General features: G+C 36.3%; 1 pseudogene; it reads right to left on the bottom strand.

The window, feature by feature from the left end:
- Positions 1–343: 343 nt before the first annotated feature.
- LOC125775945 (small nucleolar RNA U3) lies at positions 344–473 on the bottom strand (annotated as a pseudogene).
- Positions 474–22193: the final 21720 nt, after the last annotated feature.

The following is a 22193-nucleotide window of genomic DNA, read 5'->3' on the forward strand; positions in this document are numbered from 1 at the left end:
GACAATTAAGAAGCGCTGACTTAAGTATGATGTGGTTATGAATGCAAGAAACATACGATGGTTCTAATAATTTTGTTTAAGTATAGAAATATACATACTTTGTAGAACATTTGCTTTCGCAATAAATTTATCACAGCAATATACATATACATAATATGTATATACATATACATAACATTGTTATGATGCCCTGAGAAGTATAGTCTCTTAAATTTATCACAGCAATATTATGTATATGTATATTGCTGTGATAAATTTATTTTCTATTAGTAAGAAAAAAATATTTATTAGTATAGATTTCCAAAAGCACAGAAATGATTCTGTGAATTTATTCATTAAAATCGCCACTCAGAAGTCGTTTTATCCCTTGTAAGCGAGCGATTTTCTTAAATCTCACGCTCCCAGATAAAACCATATACCTCGTCCTCGTGGGTCAGTTTCAAAAACCACAGAAATGATTCTGTGTGATTCTGAAAGGCCAACGCAGAGTATTTCAACCAAAACATACGTAAAATAGTTGAGAATTCGCAGAAAGGCAAACGAAAGAAAAAGAACTATAACTTCAATAATGCACAAGCATACAAACATACATATGCGCACACATGTGAATATGTCACCAACCAAAAATTGAAACATTGTTCTACAAAAACAACAACAGCATAAGCATGGAACATTGTGTTGTGTTGTCGTGTCGGCCGAGCTGTGCCGAAAGAAACGTACAAACGATCGCCGATTGTCACCGCTCCGCTTGCTGCTCGCACATCTTCGCAGACAAGGTTGCGTTACATTCATATGGATGGAGCGAGGTTGCGCAACTTTGCGTTACTTTTATATGGAAGGTTGCGCAACCAGAATCTATCGCAACCTTTTCCGGCGTCGTATAAGAAGTATAACTTCAAAAAATAATTCTCCAAATCCTTCGACGCGCGCAGTTTAAATTCAAATGTCGCCTTTTTTTAGGCACATTATATGTACATACATATATATAGTGAATGAGTCACACGAAATATAAAGAAATATAAATTTATTGCATCAAACGAATTTAAATCATATGTGGTAACCTATATCTGGGAAACCTACATCTTTAGAATCGAAGTTTAAGTGCTTTTGAAAATATTTGTGTTTCCTTTTGAATGCATTGATTAGGAAAGGAAAATTTTTGAAGAACCAGGTGTCGCTGGTTGCCTTGAAAGGTGCGCATCCCTAGCAATCAGTTGCACATTTATACAAAGTGCGCATGGAAGTTTTTTTGTTTGGTTTTATAAGCGGCATACACTAGCCATCAAATGAAAGTATAAATGTAATACATATATACTGGCAACCTCAGATCATTTATTTTCTTCTTTTTATTTTTACATTCTCGCTTAAGAATAAATTCATAAAGTATTTTATGTAAATGCACCGTTATGTAAATAAACAGTTGGAGTAATATTTGCACTTACTGTTTAGACGCAAAAAATATTTACTGCATCGAAAGTGATTTGTCTTTGCTAGTGAGCCTATGAATGCGCGTCAAATGAAAGTATAATTTTAGTTTTCGTTCATTTTTTTTTTCAAGGTAAAATTGAATTTTACTACAGATATAGTACATTTGTCTTTATTAAGGGAATTTCTGTTATGGTGACAATTTTTTGATCTGTTCTTAGCAAAAACTTAAAAAAAAAATTTAAAAAAATCGGATCTTAATTAGAGAAGATGGGAAGAGGGGTGAAACGTATCAAAAAATATATGAAAAATATTCTATTTCGATCAGAGAGGCAAGAAGAAAGATTGTTGAATAATCCAAGAGAAGGAACACATGCAAGACGGTGGAGGTCCAAATTCTAAAATTTCTATAGACGATGAGCGACTTGTACGAAGAAAATCTCCTGAAAACTCTGAAATTTTATCGAGGGAGCTGATTGAAAGTTTTGTTTTGGATATTTCCATTACAATGAAAAAAAAATTTACAAACATATGGTTTTAAAAACTATGTCCTAAAAAATGACCTATCTTTTCCATTTCGAATAGGAAAAAAGGACTAGAGTTTGCAAAACAATATCCAAATGTGCCAACCACATTTTGAGATAAAGTAATTTGATCCGATGAATTCACTTTCGAGCTAAGGAGTTAAAAAACACGTAAGGGAGCAGTGGCGTAGCACAACTTCGGGCGCCCGGGGCCAAGTATGTTCTGCCGCCCCCTTATATCTACCTACCTACAAGTTTCATGAGGTGGTTCGAACAAAAGAGAATTTTTACAAAATATTTTTGATATTAAGTATATAAAATTTAGGAACTAGAAGCCACGCAAATTCTGAAAATTTCAAAATTCTCACAATACGATTTCTGAGGAAATTGATAGTAAATTTACAAGACATCTTATTAAAAGCCATAGAAAAAACCCATTTTCGCCCTATATCTTGTACGCTTTTGACGCAATTTGTAGGAATTTTTGCCCGAATCGGAGTTTTTAAATACCATCGAAGATCGTTTTTCCGCCCCCAAGACGTTGCGCCCGGGGAGCCGGCTCCCCTTCGCCCCCCTGGCTTTGCCAGCTCAGTCACCTGATTTAAATCCAATTCAGTATTTTTGGTTAATTTTTGATTCCAAAATACCAAAAAGCAGCCGTACAAACTTGGAATGATTTTTTTTAGAGACGAAGCGTCAACTTGACATGATTACAATGAAAATATTTATTAGAAAATTTGGTTCGAGGCATGCCAAAATGTCTTCGTGCAGTAATTCATAATAAAGAAGGCAATATTAATTACCAAATTTACTTTCAAACCAAACGTTTTTTTTTCAAAATTTGTACTTTCACTTTTGTTTAAGAGTCCTCTTTTTTTAAGTGGAACCAAATCTTTTCTTTCTATTCCGGGAAAAAATGTATTAATTTATAATTTCTTACTTAAATATCTATGTAAATGTAATATTAATGTATGAATTATTAATTGTTTATTTTAATAATACTGCATTGAAGTAACGTCTGTGAAATTTATACTTTTATTTGATGCCTACTCTATATTAATACTGTCATTGTTTTCTCGACTTGTAGAGTTGTTGTAACTGTTACTCTTATACATCAAATATTTTTATTTTGTACACCGTGTCGTATGTGCAACACAGAATTTATAAGCCACTCGTATGCAAAGGAATTCAATTTTTAAAATAATGATCAATTTATTTTAAATATACCATAAAAAGTATCTCGTTAACATTAAAGAAGTATTAATAATATACTGCCACAAATTAAAGAAAATTAGTAGTAGAATAAATGAATATTTATCTACTGAGCTTTGGTTTGGAAATATTTAGTATAGCATTTACTAAATAAAAACCCTAGCTAACACAAATTAGTAACTATTATATTATATATGTATTACATATTGAGTCGGACTCCAAATTTTACTGACTATGCTTTTGGTACTAATATCAAATACAAAAATATTTAAGGTAAGCCAGGTATAGATTAAGTTAGGTTAGTCTGCAGGCCAATGAGACACGTATAGACCAGTTTTGGTCTTTTACAATACCAGATAGAGTTCATTTACCAGATGCTGGAGGAATATTCATCCTTTAGGGTACCGGCGCTTGCAGCGAATGTCAGGTGCATAAGATATGCTTCATTGTTTCTTTAGTGCCTTGCAATATACTTTTCTTGAAGTCTTCTTGGTCTGTCAGTCCCATTCTACGGGCGTGTGTCGTGACCAGACAGTCACTAGTTAGTATTCCGATCATGTTATTATAGTCCCTTCTATCGAGTGCCAATAAGTATACTTCGTGTAGACAATGCATGAGTTTTCCAATGGGTGTTAGCCGTACCTGCCCTCGATGCCTTTATGACCTGACACCATGTAGAAATGAAGTTGCATACTGTTGGCAACACTTTCTACTGCTACCCTGATTTCCAAGATACTTCTTGCCGACATACGATACGAGGTTACTACCTTGATTGTTGTTTGGGTGTCTTCGTACATACATATATGGCATGTGCATTAGAGGCCAGATCAGCGACTTTGGCAACATCAAAAACCTTTGAAATATACTGACTTAAAAGGCTGCCATCGTCCATTTTCGAGCCAGAAGTCTGGATATGTAGAGTGTTGCGCGTTGAAACATACCTTTACGCCAGCGTTTTTTATGTTTACTTTCAATTATTTTTGCCAGCTTAAAAGTGGAGTCATGTCGTCGGTGTTTGCCCAACCACCATTACATGCTATGCCCGAAGGTTCTATGTGCAAATTCTCCTGTAGCTAATGGTCGTCCCGCCAATTTTGCTGCGTAGTTTCCAGCGAAGTGGTCTATAGGTAGCAGGTTTAGTAACAGTTCTGGAACCGCGTTTGTTCTTAAAGTTCCCGTTATGCACAGTGAAGCGAGCCTCTGAACCCTTTTCATTGGCTTCCGGTAGGTAGATTTTCGTACACTTGTCCACAATACTACAGCATCGCAGAGCAGAATTGGTCTTACAGTACATAGCTGCGTAGCCATTGTGCATGAGAGAGCCCCAAGGTTGTGCCGAGCATCTACCTTTACGCATATAAAGCATTGCTAGCCCTTCTTTCACATTAGAGGTATTTAGACCAGCTTTGTTAGTTCGTTAGTCGTTACTCGGTAGTTTTTTGTGTGGGTTTTGTTTTTGTAAAATTAACAGATTATCGTTTTACTGAGTAACGAAGTACCAGACTGATAACGCCCCTGCTCACACATCGTTGCTTGTGCGCGACTTTTTGGCCAAAAACAACACACTAATGATGCCACCGTATTCCCCGGAACTGGCTCCCTGTGACTTTTTCTTGTTCCCTAAACATGAAAGGAAACATGAAAACATGAAAGGACGACGTTATGCTTCTATTGACGAGATAAAGACGGCATCGAAGGAGGAGCTGAAGAAGATAAAAAAAAAATGATTTTTTGAAGTGCTTCGAAGATTGGAAAAACCGTTGGCACAAGTGTATAATATCTCATGGGGATTACTTTGAAGGGGACAAAATAGATATTCATGAATAAACAAATAATTTTTGAAAAAACACAAAATTCGCGATACTTTTTGAAGACACCTCGTAAATACCCCCGTCAGGTCTGAGCTACCGCTACATTTGTTTAGTTGCAGACCGTGATTGTACAACAAACATATGAGTTCATCAGTAGCTCGTAGACTTTCTAAACAACATTAGTAGTTAAACTTTGGACCTAATTAAAAATCCCATATGAGCCAAGAAAATTTACATAGACAGGTACATCATTAATATTATATTAAACTGTTTACAAAACCAATTGATTAAGTTGTCAATCAAATGTATTAGTGTTAAATAAAAAATTATTTTATTATTGGTTATTAAATATTTCAGAAATCGTAACACAAAACTATGCCACAGTTTTAATTCCAACCTATTTCAGTAAATCTTTAACAAAATATGTACAATACGGGGCGTTTGAGCAGCTTTGCCACGATATTTGTAACAATTTTAATAAGCCGTCGGAGATCCTCTAAAATATATAATATAAATAAATCTTCTTCTTAATTGGCGTAGACACTGCTTACGCGATTATAGCCTAGTTAACAACCGCGCGCCATTCGTTTCTTCTTTTCGCTACGTGGCGCCAATTGGGTATTCCAAGCAAAACCAGGTCCTTCTCCACTTGGTCCTTTCAACGGAGTGGAGGTCTTCCTCTTCCTCTGCTTCCCGCGGCGGGTACTGCGTCGAATACTTTCAGAGCTGGAGTGTTTTCGTCCATCCGGACAACATGACCTAGCCAGCATAGCTGTCTTTTAATTCGCTGAACTATGTCAATGTCGTCGTATATCTCGTACAGCTCATCGTACCATCGAATGCGATATTCGCCTTGGCCAACGCGCAAAGGACCATACATCTTTCGCAGAACTTTTGTCTCGAAAACTCGCAACGTCGACTCATCAGTTGTTGTTATCGTCCAAGCCTCTGCACTATATAGCAGGACGGGAATTATGAGCGATTTATAGAGTTTGGTTTTTGTCCGTCGAGAGAGGACTTTACTTTTCAATTGCCTACTCAGTCCGAAGTAGCACCTGTTGGCAAGAGTAATCCTGCGTTGGATTTCTAGGCTGACATTGTTGGTGGTGTTTACGCTGGTTCCAAGATAGACGAAATTAGCTACGACTTGAAAATTGTGACTGTCAACAGTGACGTGAAAGCCAAGTCGCTAGTGCGACGACTGTTTGTTTGATGACAGGAGATATTTCGTCTTGCCCTCGTTCACTGCCAGACCTATTTTCCTTGCTTCCTTGTTCAGTCTGGAGAAAGCAGAACTAACGGCGAGGGTGTTGAGGCCGATGATATAAATATCATCGGCATACGCCAGCAGTTGTACACTCTTATGGAAGATGGTACCTTCTCTATTTAGTTCTGCAGCTTGAACTATTTACTCCAGAAGCAGGTTGAAAAAGTCGCACGATAGGGAATCGCCTTGTCTGAAACCTCGTTTGGTATCGAACGGCTCGGAAAGTTCCTTCCCGATTCTGACGGAGCTTGTGGTATTGCTCAACGTCAGCTTACACAGCCGTATTAGTTTTGCGAGGATACCAAATTCAGACATCGCGGCATTAAGGCAGCTCCTTTTCATGCTGTCGAAAGCAGCTTTGAAATCGACGAAGAGGTGGTGTGTGTCGATCCTCCTTTCGGAGTAGCCAGAATCGATTCTTTTACATATGATTCAAGCAGCTCACGACTTCCGGTCTTTGACCAAGTATCATCTGTGTAGCCTAAGAACATCTGTTTGAAGGCGAGCTAAAGTGAGAAGGCGAAACATCCCCTCCGTTAAGCACCCCAGTTGCCTTTTTCATTGAAAAACGAAAATCATTATATGTAGTAGACTAGCTTTTTACTCGCGGCTTCGCTCGCAGTTGACCCATTAAATAAGAATGAGAGATAAATGGTGAGGGTATAATAATACGTAGAAATGAGTCAATATGATAACTAAATTTTATTGCTTGGCTGAGATCAACAATTTTTAAAATTTACTGCAGACAATGAAGTTTGGACACCTTTAACGTATTGAAATGCAACAACAAATGTTAAAATATATTTCACCGTAACAAAAATAAATAATTCTGAATTCTAACAATTTAAAAAAATAAAATACAAAGTATTAATCTAGGATATTTTTGTAGACCATGTTATAAGTTTTCCCGTCGGGTGCAAATATGCGTGAATTCTGGGCATTAGATACACGTGAACAGGCTACATAAAGTTGACCATGTGATAAGCATTGGTTTTCTAAATGCACTCCTGCTACCAGTAATGTTTGTCCTTGTGCCTTGTTTATAGTAACAGCAAAGCTAAGCTTGACGGGAAACTGAACCCTTTTAAATTTGAATGGAAAGTCAGTGAGAATAATTGGTATCCGAAGTATTATAACAATATTTCCCTTACCGACATCTGTTAAAATAGTAGCACCAAGTATGTTCTGTCCCAATTTTGTTATCCGAAGCTTTGTTCCATTACAGAGCAGAGGAGCATATAGATTTCGCATAAGCATTACTGGTACATTTATTTTCAATTGATGTTTATGTGACGGTACACCCTATAGTTCAAGTGAGTTTAAAAACTCCACAGGATATGAAGTACTTAGTTCCGTATCTACAATTCTATCCATTGACAAATATTCCTTCATTTCTCCTTGAACCTCGTTTAAAATGTCAGTGTTGATCTTATTAACTATTTCATTTCTTGGTGCTAATATTGCTCTTGCACACAACCACTGATCACTACACAAATTTTTTTGCAATTCCGGAAAAACATTAGCAATGAAATCCACATCACTTTCTACTAAATTAAAAAATTCTCTTGACAGTAATATATAGCCTTCAACGTCAACAGATAAACAACCATCACCAATTTTCAACAACATTTCTGCGTAAAGTCCTGAATCCACATCATTATGAAGATGCACTCTCATATCAGTTTTCAGGCGGAGTTTTTCAACTGTCAACCTAAAGCGTGATGATTTAATGCACGCTTGAATTTCATCTGCTGGTGTCCCCCTCTGAATCACTGGGAGGGTTTGACGGAAATCACCAGTCAATAAAACTACCATGCCATTTTGGATATACCAGATTTTCGCTTCCGAGGCATTTTCCAAAAAAAGCAGAGTAAGAATTAATATCAGCGAGTAAGATCTAAAATAATAAAATGACTGCTAACAACAAAAATTACGGATTAACTCAAAAATTTGAATAGTTTTATACTGCATGTAACGACAGAAAAAAATAACAATATGTATAGAAAAATTAATATTATTATGTTAATACAACTCTAACAAATAATTTCGACCAAATAAGTCATCACAGTCAGTCAATTGCCGAATACAAGGCATTGTATGTATGTTGTCTGCAAATTTAATATTGCAGAAAAAAATATTCCTTTGGATTATTCTTTGGATAGAAGTTTTTCACATTTTATCTATAAAATTGATAAAAAAAAATAGGAAATTTAAGCATCATAAAAACATTAACCGTGTTCAAAGTGAAATATGAACCATATAAGCTCCAATTTTTTTAAAAGGAAAATTCGACAGTTTAGTAAACAAATATTAAAATCATATTTACACTTATTTGTTCCTTTCTCATTGTAATTTAATTTTAAATAAAGAAAATAAATACAATTCTTTTACCAGCCGCTTATATAATTTTGCTGTTAAAAGAAGTGTCATTAGTCTGCTCAAATTTTATGACACTTGTTGAAGGCCAGCAGTGCAAAAATGAAACTTATTTAAAAAGTGCATAAGTAAAAAATTGTTGAAAATCTCTAAAAAGAAGAGGAAGCTGGGCAGTTCGCCCTCTAGATACCTACTAAATATTTATTTGAGCCCGATCTTACCCATCTTCGAAGTTAACCTTCTTATGGAGCCAAGAAATACGTGTACCAAGTTTCATCATGATATCTCAATTTTTACTCAAGTTACAGCTTGCACGGACCGACAGACGGACGGATGGACAGACAGACATCCGGATTTCAACTCTACTCGTCACCCTGATCACTTTTTTAGTTTTAGGACTTACAAACAACCGTTATGTGAACAAAACTATAATACTCTCCTTAGCAACTTTGATGCGAGAGTATAACAATTACGAGTTCGTAGATGGGTGTAATCGGACAACTGCCACATCCCCAAAACGCCATTAACCGAAAACCAAAAAAGGACGATAACTAAGCACTAAATTAATATAGAAAAGCAGTTAAATGATGGGCGTGACGCTGCCCACTTTTTAGTGAAACCACTTATATTGGGAGCCGACAGACCGATATCGACTAAATTTAGTACATTTTATTGTCACATTGCGAAAATGTGGACGAAATCAGGCTACAACCACGCCTATTTCCCAAATAGCACAATTTTAAATTCCATTTGTTTCTTTCACTTTCCAGTACAAAAATCAAGAAGTTATTAATGGGAGAAAATTGTGCACTAATATTTATACCCTGAACAGGGTATATTAAGTTTGTCACGAAGTAGCCTCAGCAGGCGGCGGAATGAATATTTACATAAATATTTGGGAATATTCTTTACACAATACATACATTAAAATAGAGAACCCGAGTGTAAGTCTGTTGGATGCGTTAGAAGAGCAAAGGCAATGACAGAGATGGAAACTATTTTTACGGTGATTGGTCATAAATCAAACACTAATATTAAAATTCCATTAAAAATAGCTGTAGCTCTGAGGCAATTCGTGCCTTAAATGGCTCCATTCCACGTTGATGCACAAAATATATTTATGACACTCCGGCGTTGAAAGGTTGTAATGGAACTGTAAGGAATCTCTGCGACGCGATGCATTCAAAAACGCTTAGAAGTAGGCAAGACATGCCTCTGGAAGCAAGAAAATAGTAATTTCAGACATGAATAAATTTTGTGATTTTAAATTTCTATAACGCTAAAAAGGTTGTAAAAAGATCCAGAGCTAATAATGTATGCATAAATATATTTCCACGTGAAGTTTTGCAGCTATTCTACCTATAATTAGTTTAAGACGCATTAGCGCAATTTGTTATCCTTTATGCGCATGAACTAATTTTGGTGAGGGGCACGCTTTTAATTATGCGAATAATGTACGTCACTTTAAATTCCAATGATAACTGAGCTACTGACGCGTTGCAGCATGGTGTGGCATTTAACACTCAATGTGTTAATATGTATGCGTAGTTAAAAGCACCGTTGAAAGAAGCGGTATCGAGAAGGAGCATAAGTATGACATTTGAACTTTAGTGGTTTTTTGCTGAGCAAGTAAATGTAGAAAAGCCTGACCAGATAGTCGCAAATTTGCTATTTCACGACAACAAATAACTCAAAATGTGTGGTGATCGTGTGAATATGCCCTAGGTTTAATTTAATCTATAGCATACCTTCAGGTATCAAGGAGGTAACGGGGCATCTCGACAGGATAAAAGTTATGTCTTACTAACTGTATTGCCGTGCCTATTGCATGTGGAGTCTCCATATTGCATATTGCTTACAATATATGAAATACTAATTAGTTTGCCATATATTGTAAGCAATAAGCTGTCACTTCAGCAGTTAGACAGCGCAGTTTTAATTTCTATGAAAATTTCGAAGAGGCAACATGTCCCATTTGCACATATGCCGACAGCATTTTCGTTTCGGTAATATGAAACTTAGTAGAGCGAGTATTAAGACGACTGTGTTATATTATGAAAATAAAATACATTTTCAAAATAAAATTTTTCCCAAAAATTAATATTTAGATTAATATTGTTAATTTACAGAAAAATTATGTAAATTCGGTTGGGAATGAGCGAAGAAATTTAATAAACTATACAAGCATAAATCAAAACATCATTGCTCATATTAAATTTATTATTTTAATTGGTATATAAATTTTATGCCACAATTATGATATAGTAGTCCAAAAATATGAATTCTTATTTTTCCCAGAAATCATTTGGAAAAAAAGGATCTTTCTCCTTTCTTAATATTATATTTTTCCCAAAAATACATTTGTAAAAAAAAGGATCGTAATCCTTTTTTTATTTTCCTCATAAATGATTTAAATAGTTCAAGAGCTCAAAATGGCATTTTGCAATGTGATAAAATACTTTTTTCAAGAGCTCAAAGCATGCGCTGCATCAGCTCGAACCCACCTACCCTACGCCTTTGCGCAAATGATTATGTTATGATAACAAATGCCCACATACAGATTTGGCAATGGCAATAGCAATAGATTTGACAGTTAATAAGACATAGATTTTATCCTGTCGAGATGCCCCGTAAGGTAAAATGTTACTCTTCTTTACATATTTCATTATTTTTAGTTTTTATTTTTAATTTTGAAGGAAAATTTCGATTAGTATGTGTTACATTTTTTGACAAGCAATGCAGTACATTTAAATTAAAAAATTCACCTGAGTTCACATAATGCGTTTTATTGAATTTATCCTTAGATTTGGGTTTCAAACTTATCATTGCGAGAGAAATACAGTACAAATTATGAAACATAAATTATCAATTCCAAGTTTTAGGTAAACAAAGTGGTTATAATCGAAAAGCCAACCATATGCATGCATTACATAATGGCTCATTTTATTAAAAATTCAAACAGAAAAATCCTTTTACATTGCGTGTTTCATAACGAAAAGCGATGACTGCCAAGTTTTGCGAATCTTTCGATGACTTCTTCGGCGGTGATTTCGATATCATGATGCGTATGAAGCAACGCTAGTCCAACTAGTCTTTCTTGAAGCATGGTCGTCCTAAGCCATGTTTTGATACGGCGAAGATAAGAGAAAGAACGTTCAGAGCTCGCGTTTGTTACGGGAAGTGTACAGAATACTCGCAGATAGGTGTGGATTGTTGGGAATATGTCGACATTACATTTTCTTAATTTTTCCAGTGTAGAAGTTGGAATTTCGCTGCATTCAATTTTTGGTTGCTGCTACCAGTGACATTGCCAGTAGTTTAATTCACCTATGAATTTAAATTAGTGTACGCTTTTTTCATCATCCAGAAGATTCCCAAATCTTTTTATCAAGCATCCGATTAGAACATCGATTTCATTTTCTTTTAAAAGACTTGCTTTTTCTGGGAGCAACACACTCAATTGGTAACCATCCAAAACTTTTTGTGAAAAACGAGCTTCCAAATCTTCCTTGATGGTATCCAGCAGAGGTATGTAGACAGAGACCCTGTAGCAATCTTCGCAAGTTTTTACGTCGTAATTTTCGCGTTTCGTTTGTCGACCACATGTTCTCGGTTTTACTTCGTCAACATCGAGTTTTTCCGCCATTTTCTTGGCTTCTGAATAAATCAATCGGAATATTACATAAACTTTTTCCCTCTTTGTTTCCAACGTGGCAAGCAACGTCCCAATCATTTTTGATGTCTTCGCCAAATCAATTGCTTCCTTTTGAAGAACTACGCTGAGCGAATGGGTGAGCGATAGAATGTCGCTGAGACAGAAGAGCCCGACGATAAATTCGAACTTGCACAAAGCCGATATGAGAATTGTTGCTTTGCCTGCTGTTTCTCTATTCTTCCACTCACTACCTCTCTACTCACCTTGTTTCGCACAACTGGACAATTTTTTCACCAAGTATATTTTCTAATACAGTCACACGTTTTGGAAATGAGTTATTAAAGAACTTGTCGACTTCTCGTATGGCAACGTTTTCGATTAATCGTACTTTCACTGACTTTGAAATACTGTTGTTGAGTTTGCGCGAGAAACACGGAGTCATGACAGCATTTTTTGCTTCTTTCCGAATTTTGTTGACTGCTCCGATATCTGACATCATGGTCGCATATGCATCAGTCCCTATCGAAGCGCATTTCTCCATTCGGAGATTCAGTTTCTTCATGTCTCCAAGAACAAACCCCCGATGGTAGATCCACTTGGAGACAATTCTTCATCATACACCACATTTGAACTTAAGTGACTTTTTGCATAATAGTTCACGACAGCTAATAACCGAAAAAAAATAATCATGCCAAAGTGCTGAAACTCTAAAGTGTACGAGGTTTTTTCATGAATTCATGAATATATTTATTCATGTATATATTCATGAAAATATATATTTTTCCCTTCAAATTTAGCATTGCACTTCTGCCAGTGGTTTTAAAATCCTCAAAGATCTTAAAAAGTAACTTTCTGTGACTTTTTGTCACAACTTTTGTGAATACGGTGGCTGCAGCACCATTGCTATGGTGTTTTGGGCCAACTATTTAAGCCTTATTGTGGTGCAATAGCCACGTCTCGACCATCTAAGAACGTTTTGTAACACCGATATACGTTGCTTTTGTTTTATACAAATACATTGATCCGTTATTTAGAGTAAGCAGAAGAAGGATATAACGTGTAAGAATAACGAGTACCAATGAAACAATACAATTGAAAATCGAATACATTTAGCCGACGAGAATTTAAAATTTGCGTTGCTTACTGTACAAACCTCGTACATTTAAGACACAATATAGCTTTAGGGGTTACGGGTAGTCAGAGGCACCAAAAAATTTTCGGTATTTTTTTTTGCTATTAAATTGTGTTATTTTACAAAAGTAGTAATATGGCATTATTATAGAATGTGTTGACTTGAAGTCACAAAAATTTATTTCTATAGTTATAGTTTTTGTAAATTTTATTATTAAAATATATATAAATAGTCCTCCAATTCCAACTTTTTGTGCGCCTTTGCCATTTTACGATCGTAATCACTGTCAACCTGTATTCGCTATTCGTCGAATCGTTGAAAATTCCGAGCGCACATTTTGTTTAAATAATGCTCAGGTGCCAATAAGACAAAGAACCGCTCGAAGTAAAAAAAATATTTCGGCCGTGCAGGCAGTTACATCTGAGTGGTGCAGTAGATAAACAAATCTGTCGATTATGGTGCAAAGAAACCACACCAACAAGGGCGTTCGCCATGGACAGGAACAGATGGTAATCACTTGGCGCTATATCTGGGCTATATGGTGCATGCGATAAAATCTGCCATCAGAGATCGCGTAGCTTCTGACGAGTCATCAACGAAGTGTGTGGTCTGACGTTGTCCTGGTGGAACATCTCTCCCTTCCTGTTCGCCAATTCTGGATGCTTCTGGTCAATCTCCTGCTTCAAGCGGACCAGTTGTTCTCAGTAGATGGTAAAATTAAACGTCTGGCCACATGGGAGCAGCTCATAGTGGATGATTCCTTCCAATCCCACCAAACACACAGCAAAACCATCCTGGCTGTCAATCTCGGCCACTGTTTGGAACGATTCACCGGCCTCCGACCATGACCGTTTTTGCTTGATATTGTCGTATGTGATCCTTTTATTATTGTCAGTCACCACACTCTTCAAAAATGCATTTTTATTTCAGTCTGACTCGTATATATATAGGGTGATTTTTTAAGAGCTTGATAACTTTTTTTAAAAAAAAAACGCATCAAATTTGCAAAATCTCATCGGTTCTTTATTTGAAACGTTAGATTGGTTCATGACATTTACTTTTTGAAGATAATTTCATTTAAATGTTGACCGCGGCTGCGTCTTGGGTGGTCAATTCGGAAAGTCCAATTTTGGGCAACTTTTTCGAGCATTTCGGCCGGAATAGCCCGAATTTTTTCGGAAATGTTGTCTTCCAAAGCTGGAATAGTTGCTGGCTTATTTCTGTAGACTTTAGACTTGACGTAGCCCCACAAAAAATAGTCTAAAGGCGTTAAATCGCATGATCTTGGTGGCCAACTTACGGGTCCATTTCTTGAGATGAATTGTTGTCCGAAGTTTTCCCTCAAAATGGCCATAGAATCGCGAGCTGTGTGGCATGTAGCGCCATCTTGTTGAAACCACATGTCAACCAAGTTCAGTTCTTCCATTTTTGGCAACAAAAAGTTTGTTAGCATCGAACGATAGCGATCGCCATTCACCGTAACGTTGCGTCCAACAGCATCTTTGAAAAAATACGGTCCAATGATTCCACCAGCGTACAAACCACACCAAACAGTGCATTTTTCGGGATGCATGGGCAGTTCTTGAACGGCTTCTGGTTGCTCTTCACCCCAAATGCGGCAATTTTGCTTATTTACGTAGCCATTCAACCAGAAATGAGCCTCATCGCTGAACAAAATTTGTCGATAAACACATTTCGAACCGAACACTGATTTTGGTAATAAAATTCAATGACTTGCAAGTGTTGCTCGTTAGTAAGTCTATTCATGATGAAATGTCAAAGCATACTGAGCATCTTTCTCTTTGACACCATGTCTGAAATCCCACGTGATCTGTCAAATACTAATGCATGAAAATCCTAACCTCAAAAAAATCACCCGTTATTTGTCTTCTTTAGTTATTGAATTATCGCCATTTAGTACTTTGTAACAGTACCGTTATATAGTGAGTGGGCGGGGTTATAATCCGATTGTGCCTATTTTAGCATTGTCGCTAGGAGTTCTTATAGTGCTTGCGCTAGCGAATTGAGTTGCTTTAGCTTCATTGGTGTAGGAGATGCAAGGTGCGTTCCAAAGTAAACAGGACTTTAAAAAAAAGAAAAAAAAAAACAACAAGGGGTCTTTTCGGCAAAATATATTTATTTTATTACTAGCTAGTGACCCCACAGCCGTTGTCCTGCGTGAAATTATGTGTTTTGAAATGAAAAGAAAGTTGAATTTATCATTTCAATATTTTTCAATGTAACGCTTGATAAACCACATTTTTTGATTTCTGCCCCGGTGTACAGAAAAGATGGTTTTCCAACTCGTGAGCACGACACGTATATATATATTTGTGGCCGTGTAAAAAACATAGCATTTCCAATTTTGTGCCACGTACTATGCGATTATCCTTGTGCCCTGTTGATTGTCATCTCAAATGCACAATTGAATGTACATTTGAACTGAAATGGCAAATCGTTCGAACTTAAAGGTATTCGTAGAATCAAGCATTCTGCCACCCCTGTATTCGATACACAATCGATCACAATCAGTCGGGTTACGGGGTTCGGCGCATGAAGATTGCGAAACATAATAACGACAGATCCAACTTTGAGACGCAAATGATGCGGTGGCATACCAAGGTTTTAGAAAATCCATTGGATAATTTACGGCGTCGTTTTCATTGCCAAGACGATCGATCGATTTGTATGAATGCAAATCTCCCGGAATTCGACTTTGAATCTTCCAGTTTCGAGTCAACAACATCGGTATTTTTGACAGCAAATAATTTGGCCAATGTCCGAATATTCGTGATGAGTTAATTTTTCGTGAATTGATATCAAACCACCAGTAGTATAAACCGGAATTGACCCATTTCCAATTTTTAGCGAATATGATGTAAAATGCCTTCGGCAATGTCATTTTTGTTCATATCCCATAATTGACGTGGATTTGAAGGCTGATAGGTCGAAATGATCTTCGCGAAAAGTGTGCGAACTTCGGTGGCATGCGAAGTATATAGCTATCGAATCGTCTGTCGTTTGATTTCATTGGTTACCATGTTCCAGCCATTGTAATTGCTGGCTGCTTCTCCAAAACTTGCACACACCGCACCATTCGCACTACGCAATGACTCAAGTGAAGTTGAACTGCGTACATTAATCAATAGCAACCGAAGGTAGAAGCAATCGCTGTTTTTAGGGTGAATTGTGTACATTCGTCCTAATGTATTAGTAAGTAAGTCTACTGCCTGGCCTTGCTTTCTGCGTAACTATTTCGTCGACGATGCATTCCATGTATAATATCAAAGTATTTCCGAATGCTGGTGGTGTTTCCACCGGGTTGAAATAGACTCTTTTGTCATTCTCCAAATTTACTGCGGGACGCACAACAGTCGGAAAACGTTCAGAAATTGCAAAACTTAATATCCTATAAAGCGTTTTATTGCACTTCACGTATCAACCGTATCGTTCAAGACCAATAACCGCCATGTTGCTTCCTTTGGTGACGTACTTACAAACGTATTTTATCGATTACACCAAACTGCAATACTCAATATTGATAGGAGTTTTGAATGTTAATTAGACCATAATGGTGAATATAGCACGATCCATGTGTTGTCAACTTCGATATTTACTCTTCTAAATCAAATACTGAAAGTTCTGCCATTGTCGTTTGGTGAGCAACGCCGATAGAGTGACTATCCATCATTTCCCGTGTGTGTTTCCGAAAGAAAAGCACGTGGATAGTGTTTCGTGCATTTATTATCAGACATACAAACCGAAGTGAGATTGTAGTGTCCGCAAGGTCCGTGAACCATATTGGATTTCATAACTTCGTATCTGCAACAGGAATTTCCGCCGAAATGATTTTATTAATTTGATCTGGTGTAACCACCATCCACCATCCTAAGAAGAATGTGTTTGCCGCACGCACACCTCTCTTTTGCCACTCAACAGAGTACATCTAGCATCTAACAGGACCATATATACGTTGCTTCAAGATAAAGTCCATCAAATATCGTAGCTGTTGTTTTAAAAGTCGTGCTGTGACATCGTGACGATCGCTTGCTGATTAACTGCGATCCATTATACCGCACGTATGTCATTCATATGAGAATACTCGGTCAAGTGCCTTGAGCTGCTAATGTATGTTGCCCCCTTTCCGGCCCCTTTTCGGCAATTATTCGAATTTTTCTTGCCGCAAAAACCATCTTTAAACTTCAACGAACATTTAAAAATAAAGAATTGGCCAAATTGGTCCGTGCATTGTTGAGTTATGCGCTTACCAACACATTTTACGATTCATTTTTATACATATATAAGATAGTTTTCTTCTGCTTCAATACAGTTTTTGGCACGGTCCAAAAGTAAGTCGAACGAGTGTTTTAGCTCGTTGGCCGGTATGCCCGCCAGTATGAAGGTGCAAGCCTTTTGAATGGCCTCTACGTCTGCATAACGCTTTCCTTTCATGGGCAAATGCATTTTTCCAAAAAAAAAAAAAGAAGTCGCACGGTGCCATAGCAGGTGAATACGGAGAGTGGTTAATGGTTAAAATGTGAATTTTGGTCAAATAATCGTCTTTCGAATATTTTATTCTGAGAAATTTTTGGTCGTCAGTCAATTTGTGCGGAACAAATCTTGCATACAACTTTCGTAAGCCCAAATTTACGGTCAAAATGCAATAAATCGATGTCTTGGAGATCTTCAATTCAAAAAATTTCCATGAATTTCAGTGATGATTTCGGCTGATTTTGATGATATCACTGACAGTTTCGATGGAATTTCCAGTGATCACGGATTTTGATTGGCCCACATGTTGATCGTCATTTATGCCCTCACGACCACTTTGAAAACGTTGGAACTACTCGCGCTCTATGCCACGGGATAGGCAATCATCGCCATAAACTTGTTTCATCAATTGAAATGTTATGGTAAAAGTTTTCCTAATTTTAAAACAAAATTTAATGTTGGCTCTTTGTTCGAAGCTCATTTTCGCACCGATAACACAAACATACTGATACAATAACTTCACTACTAACCCTTGAAATTTCATGAATTTCTCACTGGACATTCGATAAAGATAGCAGATTCTACCGCATCAGTCTGCACAAACCATTTTTAATAAACAGAGTTACTATTTTCGGGAAAGGGTTCTCTCTAAATTTCAGTTGTATAACCCATACATTGACCGATTTTTTTGATCAAAAGTGAACTATAGGTACTGTAGTTCACATATTAATTACATAGGGGTTAGTATGGTTCTCTTCGATTTGAACAACTTTTGGTCAAAAAGTGGTATACTCTAAAAGCACAATTCGTGAAAAGATTTATCGCGTTATATTAATTGCTTCCTCATTTGTATACCGGAAAAGGAAAAAAATCGAAAGGAATTTGAAATGATGTTATACGGAAAGCAAGCGTTGTTGTAGCCTTCGTAAAGTAAAAATATTGTCATGCAGTGGATTTGGTTGAAATTGCTTGAGCAGGTCCCAAGATTAGTGATTTCACCTAAAGTGGAGACGTGCCATGCTTATTGTACAATTGAGACTCCGACTCTTGTAAGGCTGTCTAATACCACCTTCACTCTTTCAAAATTTGTAGCCTACAGGTGCCCCTTTTCCACTACGATTCCTTGTGCTAAACTACAGTTTTATATCTTGCGAAAATTTAAAAAGCTTCTTGGCTTTAGCTAAAACAAAAAAGTTAAACTAAACTATAGTTAGAAAACTGTGAAATTACTCACCTAGATAACAAACTAATAGCAATGATCCGCCCTCGGTTTGGACAAAGTTTCTCTGAATATTTTTTGGTAAATTTAGTTTTTCTAAATTGTCCCCAACAGTTATGTTGTTTTAATTTTATTCATTTATATAGATTTTTTATTTTTTGTCATTATAAAGCCTTAGAAATTATGCGTATACGTATCTGCAAATTTTAAATGTGCATATCTTTTGAGAAGATGTCGTGCTTTATTCAGTATTTGATTCACCACATTTGTACAGGGTCGGTCAATAATATAACAATGATTAATTATCTTTTCTCTAGACATTCCGCGTTGTTGCTTTGAAAACGGCAGTGTGATGGAGAAGTCTAACTAAACAACCAAGCTACGGCGTGGTAAAATATATATCTTCCGACCTATATATGAAATGGAATATGCCACGTTTTACGGGTAATACAGAACGTATGAGCAACACAAATGCCAAACCTCCAAAGCCACGTCAAAGCACAGACCACTCGAAAAGATCTTAGAAGTAATGAAATGGAGTTTCTCGTTTTTTAAACAATAAAACCCTTATTCTTTTCTTCACCGATTTATGAAATGAATTTTGCATTTCATCTACACATCTTTCATTACATAACTAGAGTCCAAATTCTTTGTGTTTGCTTCTTAAAATTTAACTCCTAAATATTCATATGTACCCCTATGAAAAATGGTTATTCAATTTAATTCATCATAAAACACTTCAGTGGCTCTTCAGGTTTGCTCTCGGAGTCATTAAGTGTAATTGCGTTCATTCATATATATATATACATAAACATATACATATACATATATACAAGTATATATATATGAGAACAAAGCCTTCATTATTTAGTAATAACATGCTTGTGTTGTTCAATAATTGTGTAACACTCAATTACGAAATTCTGTTTCATTAATTAACTAAGTTATACATTAACTATTTAATACATATTTACCTGCAGTCACATCAATATTTTAGTTATTGAATTAAATCGCATTTAGCTGATAATCTACACATTACCTATCTCATAAATTTTCGCTCCAATTATTATGAATCCATGTCACTGTTAAGCAACTCAAGTATTTATGCTCCTTTGTGTTCAAGTGAATTTTGTTCAGTTATCAATTAAATATGGTAAAGTTACGTTTAAATTTGAAGCCAGTGACATTAACAATGATCGAAATAAATGCATTTAGTGTTCTATATATATAACATTTCTTCAATAGTGAGTTTGTGGATAAAATTTGGAGAAACAAAAAGCTAATATTATATTGATATGTTGATATGTAATACAAAAATTCCAATACAATGTCGAATAATATTACGACGACAAATTGGGAGACAACCGGACATAGTTCTTCGCAATATTATATAACAAATAAACAAAGTCACTAATGTGGAAATACAGTTTCTTTTTCAAATGTCTACCTTAAGTTCGTCACATTTTGGATATATCCAAATCGATCACTACTAACAAGCCAAACTAAAACCTTATGCAGACAACGTAGCCATATATTTATTTGTGACACGAAAGTTCCTATATAAAATGTGTTAAGTGATAGAGAGCGATATACGGGTTATATACCGATGAACGATATCGGCCTAGAGATAAGAATGCCAGAAAATGCTATAGTCTACTTGGGGCGTTTTACATTGGTGTCACACAGCGGTAGTCAAAAATGTGTACAAAGGTTGAAATAAATTGGTCAAGTAGTTTTGAAATGACAGTGAATACAGACTTTGAAAAAGTATTTTTGAGAAAAACGCGTCTAAAATTTATAAACTAAGAAAAGTGCCAAAAAAATTACCCTATATTGTGAAAAGTGTGCTCAATAATGTACAAAAGGTCCTAATAAAATTCTTCCATGCATATTTAAAAAATAATTTCGCAAAATGTAATTTTTTACCATGAAAACCTTAACCCACCCCCCTTAAGGTCAAAGATGAACTACTTTTTATTAAGGTTTATTAACCGAAGAACTATAAAATGTACTATATAGGCTGATAAAAAGAGGCAAAATATATTATCAACTACTAAAAAATTTAATTTCTTGCATAAATATGCATATAAGCATACATTCTTACGACAACCAGAGTACTTACTACAATATTTCAATGGAATTTAAGAAATAATAAATTTCAATTTCGTTTTTGCTTAGAGACCTAAGGAACATATTGCAAATTCGTCTCGTTAAATTTAATGTGAGAATTCCATTTGCGTCTCCATTTGCGCAAAATTTTATCGCGACGCGTTGCTCTTTATTTCGTTTTTCCATTTTCGTAACGAGCACTACAAACACACGTCTATTCAAATTGACGCAGCAGGCGAACTAAACAATCTAGAGTGATGGTACATTTATCAATAGAGAGGGGAGAGATGCCGGAAAAAGAAAAAGGGAATTTCAAGATCACAGGTTCACCACAAGCGCGGCACTAAAATCAGTCTCATTACTTAATTAAATTGTGTTATACTTTCACTGCCATTTAGCAGGATAGAGAAGTGTCCACTCCATAGTTTTAATATACTTTGGTCATCAGTCACTAGATCATCTCTGGGGTTCTACAAGAGTATGCTCCAGTCTTGAAACCTTCTATAAGTCGCCGTATTTTTTCATAGAGTTTTCGAGCATTACTCCTGTCGGCCAGCTTATCAAGCTCTTCATACTCACGCATTTCGGCCTCTTTCTGTTTCTGTCTGCAAATGTGTCTCGCTTCCTTTTTCAAATCTTGGTATCTATCCCATCCCGCACGTGTTGTGGTCGATCGTAACGTTGCGAGGTAGGTAGTCTGTTTTCTCTCCACTACGACACGGCACTTTTCGTCGTACCAGCTGTTCTTTTGCATTTTCCGAAAATCAATGGTTTCGGTTTCAGCTGTACGTAAGAAATTTGAAATGCCGTCCCACAGTTCCCTTATACCGAGTTGTTGGCGACTGCCCTCAGAGAGCAGGAGTGCAAGTCGAGTAGAAAATCGTTCGGCTGTCTGTTGTGTTTGCAGTTTCTCGACGTCGAACCTTCCTTGCGTTTGTTGGTGTGCGTTTTTTGTTACACAGGAGCGAGTGC

Source organism: Bactrocera dorsalis, chromosome 1 (genome assembly GCF_023373825.1).
Source record: "Bactrocera dorsalis isolate Fly_Bdor chromosome 1, ASM2337382v1, whole genome shotgun sequence".
NCBI lineage: Eukaryota > Metazoa > Arthropoda > Insecta > Diptera > Tephritidae > Bactrocera > Bactrocera dorsalis.